The sequence below is a fragment of the Vespa mandarinia genome, chromosome 11 (assembly GCF_050613455.1).
Source record: "Vespa mandarinia isolate Hongniang chromosome 11, ASM5061345v1, whole genome shotgun sequence".
Classification (NCBI taxonomy): domain Eukaryota; kingdom Metazoa; phylum Arthropoda; class Insecta; order Hymenoptera; family Vespidae; genus Vespa; species Vespa mandarinia.
Genome location: NC_140820.1, coordinates 5,634,662 through 5,648,248, shown reverse-complemented (window position 1 = coordinate 5,648,248; position 13,587 = coordinate 5,634,662). Strand labels below are relative to the sequence as shown.

Genomic DNA, 13,587 nt, shown 5'->3' with positions numbered 1-13,587 from the left:
TAACGATACAAACGATAAAAATTTATCGTATCTTTCTATATCATCTTTAAAATAAAATAATACACGTAGAAAGTTGAATACGTTTCAAAAACATATGAAAGAGATCTTTACAAATTTGAATTTCGAACGAAAGAATAGAAATTTTCATTTAATTCGTCGATACACAGGCGAATAATAGGAACAACGTGCCGAGCTAAGGTAATTTGAACCTTGTGGTGAACTTATATCAAATTCAAGAGTGTCAAAAAGAGAGAAAGAAAAAGATAGAAAAAGAGAGAGAGAGAGAGAGAGAGAGAGAGAATATATCTGTGAGTGTGTAAGTGTATGAGGGTGTGTTGTAGAAGGACCTCGTGCAGAGAGGCGAGTGTTAGGGATCGTTTGACGTCCATCCTGCGGAAAATGTATTGCCTAAGGCGTTCAACTTGGAATTGCATGTCTCGAAATCTTCGAAGGTGCGACATCTTACGGTTTAAACAGTTTAATGTTAGTAACATAACATCATTGAAGGAACCATTATCACTCAGTTTGTTCTCCCGCATAATCGTCGACCAAGCGCATACCTACTGTTTGTATTTCACATATATTTCTATTTGCTCGTTTTTTCTATTTCCCTCTCTCTCTCTCTTTCTCTCTCTCCCTCTCTCTGATTTTTTTTCTCTGTTTGCCTATCTGTCTAGCTCACTCACTCTTTTTCTTTCTCTGACTTTTTTTTTTTCTTTTTTCTATCTGTCTATCTCTCTCTCTCTCTCTCTCTCTTTCTCTCTCTCTCTCTTTCTCTCTCTCTCTCTTTCTCTATTTCTTTTTATAGCTCGATCGAACGAAAAGAACCCACACGAATACTTTGATACATACTTTTCAAGGAAAATGCTACGCAAGCAAGTAATCGGAAAATCTTCGAAACGTTCTACTAGCTTTTAGTAGATATATATATATATATATATCTACTAAATATATATATATATATATATGTAGTTTAATATATCTACTTATATCTTATTTCTTACGATTCTTGCACAGGATAATCGACAAATCTTTTTCTTATCGTTTGATCCATATATCTTTAGATCTTTGGTATGGTATTAAGGAAAATCAAAAAAAAAAAAGAAGAAAATAATAAGAAAAAAAATATAAAAAAAAACAAAAAAAACAAAAAGAAAAATGTTTGAAAAAGATACAAGAAGATCGAACGCACGAATAGATTTCAAATAATTCATATTTATTTATTAATCTATAAGTCAAGATAAAAATATTTATTTATTATGTAAATCCATCTTATTTCTATCCTTTTCTAAACTGACTAATCGAGATATCCTTTTTCTTACAATACAATTCATATTTTTAAATCTTTGATGTGTTATTAAGGAAGATAAATAATTTGAAAAAGATCGAAGAAGATCAAACGTACGAATCTTAAATAATTCATATTTTCTAATTGTGGTCACGTTACGGAAAAAGTAAGAAAGAGAAAGAGAGAGATAGATTTAGAAAAAGAAAAACACGAAATAACTCGACACGTAACAGCAGTCTCATATAAGACGTTGGATTTATTTCCGTCGCGGATAAATCCTGCTAAGCGATAAATTCAAGTGAAGCTTGAATCGTGGTAATTCAGATCTACGTGAGAGTTAACCACGTGTATCTCAAAACTATTCTTTAATTCACACCCCATAAAGTTCAAATTCAATAGCCACTTAAACGGTCGATCTTAATCCAATTCAAAATGATATAGTATTTGTTATACGAAACGATCGATGAAATATGAATTTCTTATCGTATAGGATAAATTATACAAAGAAAAAGAAAAAAGAAAAAAAACAAAAAAAACAAAAAAACAAAAAGAAGAAAACAAAAAATACGAAGTAAACATTAAATTAATTATAATCATTTTATCAAAGAATTTCTAAATTTTATGTAAAACATTATTAATACGTAAACGGGATATCTTTTTCATTCTGCGATTTCTCAAGATACTTCCGGTAGTATAGAATTCTTTAAAGCTCGACAAAGATTTCAACGTCTTATTAATTTTGAAGATGTTAGAAAGAAACAGACAAATAAAAAGACAGACAAACAGACAGAGAGCAAGAGAGAGAGAGAGAGAGAAACTATCGCGTGTATATCTCTTTTAAGATGGTTCCCGGAAGTAAAGTACATCCGCAGAGCATTAGAAGCGAGCGAGATACAGAATTTCAGTGTAGAAAAATTGCAAAACTGCTGCTCTTAACAAGGATCTCTCTCTCTCTCTCTCTCTCTCTCTCTCTCTCTCTCTCTCTCTCTTTCTCTCTCTCGCTCGCACTTTCTTTCTATTTATTTTTTTTTCTCCGTTACTCTTATTCCACAGTAGTACCGCTAGCCCCCGTTCAAGCGAGAAAACTTGCGGAGAGAAATTCGTGGAAATTTCTAACTTTAATTGGAGGAAGAGGATCTAACTTGTTCTAGCGTGCACGAAATGTATTACGTGCTGTTAACTAGTGTTATAACTACTTAAACAAGCATTAACTATTCAACCGTTATAACATGCTTACTTTAGCTCGTCGCGACTTTTATCGATCGGATCTTGGCCGATACGTTTGGACATTAAGTTGCTCTGAAGATTCTTCTACTGAAAATCAATATATATATATATATATATATATATATATGTATATACACGCACATATATACATATATATATATAGAGTGAATCAGTAATAATTGAATTTTTCCTGAAGGAAAGAAAAGAAAGAAAAAACAGAAAATGAAAAAAGAGAAGAAGAAGAACAAGTAAGAAAAAGGAATGATTAAAAAAAAATTGTATGTCCACCATCATAATCTTATATGTTTAATTAATTAAATTCAAGATTAATCCCGTCGACAAATTTGATAATGTATTTACATGAATCGATCAAAAATAACTCACTATATCTATATCTATACTCGAACGAGGACAACACCGACGACAACATCGACGACGACAACACCGACGACGACATTGGTGTCCGTTGGCTCGCGATAAATCCCTTCCGCTATTTTACGACGCGACGTTTCGATAAATCGATTAAGGTCTCGCTTTGATGATAAACGATATTTCGCCGATATCGGAAACGAACTTTACTTCGTGCTTAGATCTTGCTGCTGAGCTCTTGCGTAACGAAGAAGATCGAAGAAAGGAAGATAGAGAAAGAGTGAAAGAGAGAGATAGAGAGGGAGAAAGAGAAAGGTAGATAGATAGATAGACAGATAGATAGAGAGAGAGAGAGAGAGAGAGAGAGAGAGAGGGAGAGCAAAGTATCATAAAAAAAAAAAAAAAAAAAAAAATAAAAAAGAAAAGAAAAAAGATAGAAGATCGATCTTGAAACACGGTTAGAGCACGATCAAGGAGGCAGGTTCGTTACCGTGAGCGACGCGGATGTAACGAGCTTCTGTGCGAAGAATAAAACAATGATAAGATCCTTTGGACGTTGAATGCGTCCAAGATACGAGCAGTAAAAAAGAAGAAGAGGAAAAAGAAGAAGAAGAAAAATAAGAAAAAAGGGGAAAGAAAGGAAAACAAAAAAACAAAAAAAAAGAAAAGAAACATATAGAAGAAGGACGTAGAGGACGAAAGGAAAAAAGAAAAGGAAGAAAGTTAGAAGTAAAGTGCAATTAGTTATATCTACCTGAAAAAGTAAGTAAATTTTCTCATGCGAATGGGTCCATCCTTGAAATTTCTCTCAACGAGACAAGGACGCAGAAACTGAACTCACCTAGACTCCACGACTAGTCGTCGCATCAGATATTCTGGAAGCACTTGGAGACGCTTCTCTCGAAATACCGAATGCACACCTGTCTCCTATGTCTGCATTTGCAGCGGTAGGTAATACCAATTTGTGACACGTAATCCTTGCTCTTCCTGCGTAGGCATAGAGAGAGAGAGAGAGAGAGAGAGAGAGAGAGAGAGAGAGAGGGAGAGAGAGAGAGAGAGAATGGGAGGGAGAGAGACAAAGATAGAGATAGAAATAGAAGCAGATAAAGAGACAGAGAGGGAGAGAGAGAGAGAGAGAGAGAGAGAGAGATAGAGAGAAAAGAGGGAGGAAGGGAGACAGAGGTATGGACGTCTGTGTCTCTACTCGACACAAATGTGTAAGCTCGTGCGTGACGGAGCTTTCAATTCGAATGAGAAGAGCACACACAGAGGCAGGTAACGAACGTCGGGAAGGCTTCGTCACGGGATCGCAATTAAATCCTGGAAGTGCATCCTATTCTGGGATGCGCGCAAGGCAACGTGAGCTTAGAGCGGCAAAGGACAAATAGAAAAGAGAGAGAGAGAGAGAGAGAGAGAGAGAGAGTGAGAGAGGAGTGAGGGAAGAGAGATATAGTACTCATGGATTTCATTCGGACATGACGAAAGGATTATAATCGAGATAGAATAACTTATATGGATCACTTACTTAGGATTTTTCTCTGGTAATTAGATTTCTACTATTACATACATACATATATAAAAAAAAATTTATATATATATATTTTTTTTTTTCTTTATTATAGTAAAAATGTGATTACTTGTTCATGAATCAATCTAATCTAATTAAAAAAGATATATGTATATATATATGTATATAGAAAGAGGGAAAGAGAGAGAGAGAGAGAGAGAGAGAAAGGGGGAAAAAAAGGGAGAGAGAAAGAAAATTACTATACTATTTTCAAAGTATAGTAGTTTTCAAATTGGTCTTACTCATAGTATATTTCCATCATCACATTCCACCGTATGTTTCTCTCATATATGTGAGTAAACGTGTCTCTACTTACGTTCCCATACACAACAGTAATTTCTCTCGTCTATGATGCATTAGATACTATTTCTCCGTTCATCATTCAGCCGTTAGCACTACCACAGATAAGGAAACTCCCAGTGAATGGAGGGAATTAACAAAAGCAGCGCTGCCGTCGTATGCCGGTTATGCCATCGGTATAAATATATATACTGGGTGATTCAAAATTTTAATGTGTATTCTAATAAAAATATATTATATTTATATATATATATATATATATATACGTATGTGTATATGTATATAATCTAATACATATTATTAATAAGATAAGTGTTTTTTCCTGTATTCAAATAAATTTGTAACATAGTGTTTCAAGAAGGCGGGAGAGAGAGAGAGAGAGAGAGAGAGAGAGAGAAAGAGAGACAAATCGACAATTTTTATAAATTATAAAATGATTCAAATTCGTTAAAAAAAAAAAAAAATTAAATTAATTATCAATCGTAATCGATTTATTAAGAAATAATATGGCGACAATCGATAAGAATTCTTGCCAAATTTTCAAATTAATTATATACAATTAATTCTTTAACTAATCGTAGTTAATTTTTTCTAAAAGTTGTGAAAACTTAAATATTTATTTCAGAATCACCTAGTATATATCTATTATATGTGGGAGGAAATGATGGGGAGGAGGATTGGGTTGGGGATGGGGGGTGGCAGCTTAAGGGGGAGGGGGGAGAAGGGGAGGGGAGAGATTCGTCTGTGATGCGAGCAAGAGATTACCACTACTAACTCTACTTGGTATTAATGCCAAATATGAGAACTCACCAACACCTTTGCACGTTGGTATTAATAACCAAGAAGCATTTTAACGTCGCGTTAGCGTAGCGAGCAATTAGGATTTCGTCTGACTTTGCCCGGGTAGAAGCTGCTCGACGGCTTACCGACGGTTCCCTTCCTTCATCCTCTACTTGTTCATTCTATCGTACTCTCTCTTTCTCTCGCTCTCTCTCTCTCTTTCCCTCTTTCTGTCTATATATATATCTCTCTCTCTCTCTCTATCTTTCTCTATCTCTCTGTCGCAAGCTTAGAAATTCTCTTCTCACTCTCTATCTCCTCGTTATGCTTATCTTACATACAGCATCTTCGAAAGCAAAGAGTATATATACCTAGTAGTCGAAGAATAAAGGATGCAATTTCGACATACTCTTGGTAAGTAGATGAGAGAAAGGGTTATTAACGTCCCATTTAACTTTTAAGTGTACACTCTCTCTCTCCCTCTCCTCCTCTCTCTCTTCTCTCTCTCTCTCTCTCTCTCTCTCCTTCTCTCTCTCTCTCTCTCTCTCTCTCTCGTTTACTCGATAAAAAACGATCTACTTTCAACGTTATCAAAATAAACTATATTATATACGCATACTATTCCTAACATATCTGTAATATATTTATAAATTTTATATCTGTAATATATTTGTAATATTTATAAATTTTTAACGTGAAACGATCTCCAAGTTATTAATATAAAATTTAATAAAAATAGAAATATTGAGAAATATCGCATTTAACTTTTACGTTTATTTTTATATTTTTAATCTGTTTCCATAAAAAGGAATCTATAGTAATTTAATCATTATCGAAAAATAGTATCATAGATCGTATCACCTATAAATTCTTATCTATAGAATATCAAACGTATCTGACAGTAATTTAATAATTTTACTTAATACATAGACATATGTTATAAAAAGAAAAAGAAAGAAAGAGAGAGAGAGAGAGAGAGAGAGAGAGAGAGAGCTTAGGATAAAATTAGATATTACTGAGACATAAGTACACATTAGAAATCGGATAAAAATTCTAAGGAGACAGCTAAGAAACCTATTCGTATAACATTTAATGTAAAACGTTAAGACGATAAAATTTAGTCGATTCACCTTGGAAAGTATCTAATGAGTTTCCCATCTAGACAATGGACAATAGATTTTCAGCGAGGTAATTAGCTGATATGATCTAGGTAAAAGAGCAGGTGGATAAAAGAATCCTTAAACGTTCCATTATGTCTTGATTATATAATACTATTTAAGGTATTACTTTTTTAACATTATCTGGTTAATCGTTTTTCGATCATCTTTCTTTATCCCGACAAAAGGGATATATATATATATATATATATATATATATATATATATATATATTCATTCATTTGTGATATGTACATAATTTTTTAATATTAATTAAAAATATAATAATCAATAATATAATTTATTCCTTTTTCCTTTTATAATTTTTTTTTTTACCTTTTTCTCGTTTCTATCTTTCTTTCTGATGAAAAGGAAAATCGAAATGAAAGAAAGAAAGAAAAAAAAAAAAAGGAAACAAAACAAAACTACATTAAAAAAAATAGCAGCAACAAAACTACTTTATACTCGTGCTTGGTAACGTGGTTTAATCTAGTGGCCACGAATGCTCGATATCGTTAATTAAAGTTACACAGTGACCATTCAAAATACATACATACATGTTTCCGGAGTGAAATGACGTACCATATGCACTGTTTTCCCCCAAAATAGAAGGATTCACGGTGCTATGACGAAACATGATACTCTTTCTAAAATCAAAAACTAATTTCAAATAAATCATTGTTGTACTTGTTTTTGTTTTTGTAGCCTTTATTGTTGTTGTTGTTGTTGTTGCTTTTGTTTCTGTTTCTTCTAAACGAGATGAGATTGAAGTGATCATGCATATAAAAGAATATTTTTCCTTTCTCTCTCTCTCTCTCTCTCTCTTCCTTTCTTTCTCTCTCTTAAAAAAAAAAAAAAAAAAAAAATTACATTAATAATAAAATCACGAAGTGATTTTTCATAAGAGTGTGAAATAAAGTTTTCGAAGGAAAAAATTATAGAAAAAAAAAAAAAAAAAAAAAAAAAATTAAAAAAAAAACATGGAAAGAAAGAAAAGAAAAGAAAAGAAAATGAAAAATTAGAAAAAAAAAAGAAGAAAAACGTAGTTTTATAAAGCGTAGCAATAATATTGATGACGCGTACGATGTTGACCCATAACGAGTTTCGTCCGTCAATGTGACCATTGGCAATGCTTCCTAATAGGAAGAGCTAATAACAGGTAGGATGTTAACGATGCCACCGTGGCGCGTTCGTTAATTATTTACAAGTTTATCGATGCGTCGCGTGCACCGTTGCGTAAAGTAAAATTGACACGAGGCTATGCGATATGAAATTATTGGATATCTGGCGCGAGCCAATTTCTTCGTTACGCGATGTTGATTTATCGACTCGCGAAAGAGATACGATAAATAAATAAACAAAACAAAAAAAATTCCTATTGAGAGGACGAAAAGAAAAAAGCATAGAGACACTTTTCGCATCTACCTTTCAACGATACTCCTATCAAAGATTTCACTCGTCGTGAATATTTCGGTATGATACTTGAATAAACGTAATTATTATTTTAACGGTTAAATTAACAAATATGTTTTATATATGTATATGAAATTAAAATTATTTGAAATATTAGAAATTGTAATCTTTTAATTATTTAATATCTCTTGAATGATATATATTGATTTATCAATACGCTTTGTTTGTTATCAAATTTATGACTAAATGATATTGTTTATTAAGAATGTTTGTAAAAATAAAAAAAAAAAAAGAAGAAAGAAAAAATGAATTTTGAATGATCTTTCCTAAAGGAAAATCTGCATTTGTACTCTTTAAATATCTATTGTGTATTTTAAAAATCTTATAAATTTAATTCTTTATAAATATTATTCAAATGATTCTGAAAGATTTGTACAAATATTTGTTTATCATCAAGAAAAAAGGAAAAAAGAAAAAAGGAAAGAAAACAGAGAATTTATCTTTTTATTATGCTTCTTATTAACTTAAAAATGTTGTATATTTATTAAAAAAAAAAAAAAAAAATGATAGAAAATGAATGCCAACATTTCTTTCTTATTAAAAAAAAAAAAAAAAAAAAAAAAAATAATAAACCAACAAAAAAATGTATAAATGAAATAAAACATATTCATCTTTTTTTTTTCTTTTTTTTTACTTTGCCTCTGTAATTAACTCAATACCTAATACTGTTTATTTTCTTACGAAAATAAGAAATAACGTTTGAAGTTAATTACTTTGATTTTTTTTTTTTTTTTTTTTTTTTTTTTTTTTTTTTTTTTTTTTTTTTTATTTGGACCAAAGGTAAAATTAATGGCAAATTATCGTACTACGAAAATAGAGGTAAAGAAAAAAGAAAGGTAAAGAAGTAAGAGAGAAAAACGCTCAGCTTCGCAGATTTAGACATCTCTTCGCAAGTTAAAGAGCTACGGTGGTTGCTGACGGCGTTGTAAGGTAACAGATAGGTCCCGGTAATTGCTTCACTTAACGAGAAACACGTTTGTAACCGTCGTTCGTTCCCCTTCATCCCTTCGTCGCACACAATCCGATATTAACCGTCGTGCTGTTTGATATACTTCGATATAAACCTCCTACTCTTCCTGCACGTTACATGCACTTCACCAGACTTTTTCATTTCCACTCTCATTGACCAAAAAATCTCATTCGTTTGTCTCTTCAATCTTTCGATCATTCGATCATTCGAGAGAGAGAGAGAGAGAGAGAGAAAGAGAGAGGGAGAGAGAGAGAGAGAGAGAGGGAGAGAAAGAGAGAGCAGCCTAACGAATAACTTTAAACGAGTGCACGTGTTTTTTCAATTTGAAAACAATTCGAATTTCGTCGAGTTTCGATTAGTCACGTGCATCTATCAAAACTTTTTCTCGATACAGATATATGTAGACATTGTATTCAAATTTCTAAAAAAAATTATTTGCCCCGACGAAGCAATTTCATTTGATTCTATTGACTTTATAAACGGAAATAATGTATGTAATATAATAAATATAAAGTAAAGTTTTTATCCTTTCCTTTTTCTTTCTTTCACTTTTTCTTTTCTTTTTTTTTTTTTTCTTTTTTTGGTTTTGTTTTGTTTGATCTAAAACGTTTTTATTTTTTAATTCAAGAGGAGGAGAGAGAGAGAGTGAGAGAAAGAGAGAGAGAGAGAGAGAGAGAGAGAGAGACAGAGAGAGACAGACAGAAAGAGAGAAGAAATTGTGTTTACATAGAATTCAAGAAAGCTTTTCTTGGACTTAAAACAATATGGCTGTTTTATGGAGTTAATGCAAGAGAGATATTTCAGGAATATCTCTCTCTATCTGTATTTCTATTCTGTTACTAGTTTCTGTACTAGTTTAATATCTTATATCGATTTAAGAGTATAATTAAGCTCGAAAACGGACAAACTTGCCACAAACGGACAACTTATCGGATAACTTGACAATATCTAAAAAATGTTAGATGAATCGTAATATCCAAGAAAAATATAAGTGTGTGTGTGTGTGTATATATATATATATCTTGAATAATTTAATTTCGATTATAAACATTAAATCTAAAACTTTGTTACAATTGAAAGTATTACTTTAAAATATTGCTTGATAATGTTTGAAAAATTTTTTAATTAAAAAATAAACGTTTTAGTTACAAAATTGTCTTGTATCTGGAAATAATTTACATTCCTTTTTGCGAAATATTTCATTCCGATTAAATTTTGAATATTAAACTTAGTCTTCATTGAAAAGTTACTTTAAAAGTTACTGTAAAATGTCTGAAAAAGACGAAAGATAATATTGTTCCCCTAGATATTTGCAATTAATTTACATTCTTCTCTTTCCTTATCCTCTTTTTTCTTACTTTTTATGAATCACTTCATTCGGATTTAACATTAAATTCTAAACTTTGTTTCTTTCACTTATAAAATTATAATACTTTTAAAGTACCCTAAAAAAAAAAAAAAGAAAAAAAAAAAGAAAAAAAAAAAAAAAGCAGCTATTTCAAGTACCAAAGATGAAATTATTTTTCTATTTCGTTAAAAAATAAAAACATTTTGTTTAACTTGATTTCAATGGAAATAACAATTTTTAATAAGTCACCACGGCACTACTGTTATAGCACGATAGTAGTAGCAATTTAGAGGAAACAGATAATAACTTTCATTCGTGTTTGTAAACATACAAACACGAGTGAAAGAAGATCCGTCAAGTTGAAATTTACAGTAAATACAAAGAGATTTCGAAAGTTGTGATTTTTTTTTTCTTGTAAACGTAATATTATACGAAAGAACAGTACTCTACATTTTCGATTTATTTTTTCACAAGGAATCATTTCATGCTCGGTTGTCAGTCAATACTGTTTCTGAACTACCCTGTACGCATATATATATATACATACCTATACATGTTGATATACGTATACATATGTATATGGAAAGAAGAAAAAGAAGCAAGATTCTGGAAGGAAGAAATGAGGGAAGAGACTTCGCAAAGGAGCGACCACGAGCTTCCAAAGTACCGGCGCTTTTTCCTTGGACGTAGTAAATACTGAAAGTGGAGGCTACCTCAGGGACTTTGCTCGGTACTCCAGTGAGTTTGTAGACCCTTCTACCAACTGTGCTTTTTTTCCCACCGTCTCCTCTTCTTCTACTTCGCCGTCGTTGTCGTTGTCATTGTCGTTGTCGTTGTCGTTGTCGTTGTCGTTGTCGTTGTCGTTGTCGTCCACGTTCTCGTCTCCTTTTTCTTTTTCTTCTTCTTCATCTTCATCTTCTTCTTCTTCTTCTTCTTCTTCTTCTTCTTCTTCTTCTTCTTCTTCTTCTTCTTCTTCTTCATTTTCTTCTTCTTCTTCTTGTCCTCTTTCTCCTCTAGCTGATAAGGAGTCAAGAAAAGATTTTACACTCTTGTAGAAAACGGTAACGTTAGGGAGAATGATGTTGCTAGAACCAACGGAATTCTTTTGTTAGCACGACTTCCGTCGCTAGATCGAATCAGATTGTACCTTCCTTCTCTTGCAAATACAAAATGAGAGAACGAGTGTCACTCTTGAAACTCTTCTATCTATCACTCACGCACGCACACACACACATATACACACTTCTTCTCTCTCTCTCTCTCTCTCTCTCTCTCTCTCTTTTCTTCAGAGATTTCTCTAGTTCGAGCTATGAAAACCAAACGTCCATACCAACGAGATGAAATTTGACTGTGAATGATTGATTCGATTGGGAAAAAATGTAAAGAAGAAAAAAAAATTTTTGACGGAGTATTTCATTCGAAATAAATGTCATGCCAAAAAGTTTCATTCGATTTCATTAAAGGTAATACGGCATTAGATAAATATATGTATATATATGTAGATATACTCCGTTAGACTGAATTTCCACTGACGGAACTACCATATTTAATGACTACCTAATTAGCTGTCATAACTTCCGGAAATAACCATGGTTATGCGAGTTTCCGCCAACTTTCGCTTCTAGGATGAACGTATGATTAATCGATGTCGGATAATCCGAGTAGCACTATCTAATCCGAATTAGGTCGCGTCTAATAACATAGGAGCTTGTTTCCGCTTCCGTCCTGACAAATCGATTAGCTCGGCATTGAGTTCATACCACTCGACTGATTCGAACTTCGAACGTTCAGAGATGTTACCCTCAGGAAATTCGAAGATCGAAGATAAAGTGCTCGTAAAAAAGAAAAAGGAGAAGAAAAAAATTGAGAGAAATAAAAGGAAAAGGACGTCGCTTTTTATAGAAATAACATTGAATCTAACAAAATTTCTTTATACCATTAGAATCTTATATAGTATATTAAACATGTAATGGGATGTGCGACCGGTGCGTGAATACGAGTAGGCCTACCAGTAGGTTTAGAGTCACGCAGAGGTTAACCACGCAGGGTTGCCTGACCACGTTGAGGCTACGTCTATCCACTGATAAAAGGGAGGAGAGGGGGCAGGAACAGTGGCCTTAATACGAAACAGGAGCTCAAAGGTGATCCTTCGCAACAACGTATCTAATTACTTGCCTCCAGACTGATCCAGGACGTGGCAAATTTACATCTTGTTTGCTCAAGCACCTGTGTGTCACTGTCTATATCTTCTTCCACCACCATCCACCACCCACCCCCATCACTATCACCACTACCACCCCGAACCCCATCTTGGCGACCTATCTATCCACGGAACCTCTGTTCACGTCCGCGACCAATATAGATTGAAGCAGTCTCTATAAACGAGCTGTCGCCTTTACCTTCGTCGCCTTTGACCCCTTGATATCTCGTGTGTTCCCGTGGCTTTGAGAAGTCTAACGCGTGACGCAATAACTTGTATGAGGATCGTTCCCCGACAAAATGGCATCCCAACGACTTCACTCTTTTACCTTTTAATTTTAAATTCATAGATCGAACGATCGTGAGATTATTTTCTTCATTCTCTTTTGATAATAAGATCTATTTATTTTTTGTTTCGTTTTCCTTAACTCATACGTTATCGTCGCTCGCTATCCCGTTGGTAAGAAAATCGTGTAAGGAAATACAATGGCTTAGCAGATATCTTTTGGTATTCGATGCAAAGCACGTAGCTGAAACTCGTAGGATTTTCTAGACGCATTTTCAAACGCAACGATACCTTTACAATGCAATAACACACTGATAAGAAAACATGTCGACTAGACTTTATCTAGGTAATCAAGGGGTAAAGGGGTGGGGAGAAATACGAACGATTCTACAAAACTTTATATTTTATCTTATCTTTGAAACATCATTTTTATTTCGTTAATCTCTATTTATATAGATGCATATATCTATATACATATATATATAGATAAGTTGCGTATTAAATGTATACATAAAGAGATAGTTTACACACGTCGAATAAGTCGACGTACATTTACTTTCTAGAGTCAATCAGCACACACAAGGATGTTTATGTATGTACATATAAATACATACATACTTTGT

At 32.9% G+C, this 13,587-nt stretch overlaps 1 protein-coding gene across 12 annotated transcripts in view; it reads right to left on the bottom strand.

Moving 5' to 3' along the window:
* LOC118441443 (lachesin) overlaps positions 1-13,020 on the bottom strand; it is a 280,889-nt gene extending 267,869 nt beyond the window's left edge. For 3 of the 12 annotated variants that reach the window (XM_085660411.1, XM_085660417.1, XM_035865828.2), the window contains exon 1: positions 12,655-13,020. The gene's annotated coding sequence lies outside the window, so the exon portion shown is untranslated. The other 9 variants (XM_085660412.1, XM_035865829.2, XM_035865837.2 and 6 more) reach the window with 5 other exon arrangements.
* Positions 13,021-13,587: the final 567 nt, after the last annotated feature.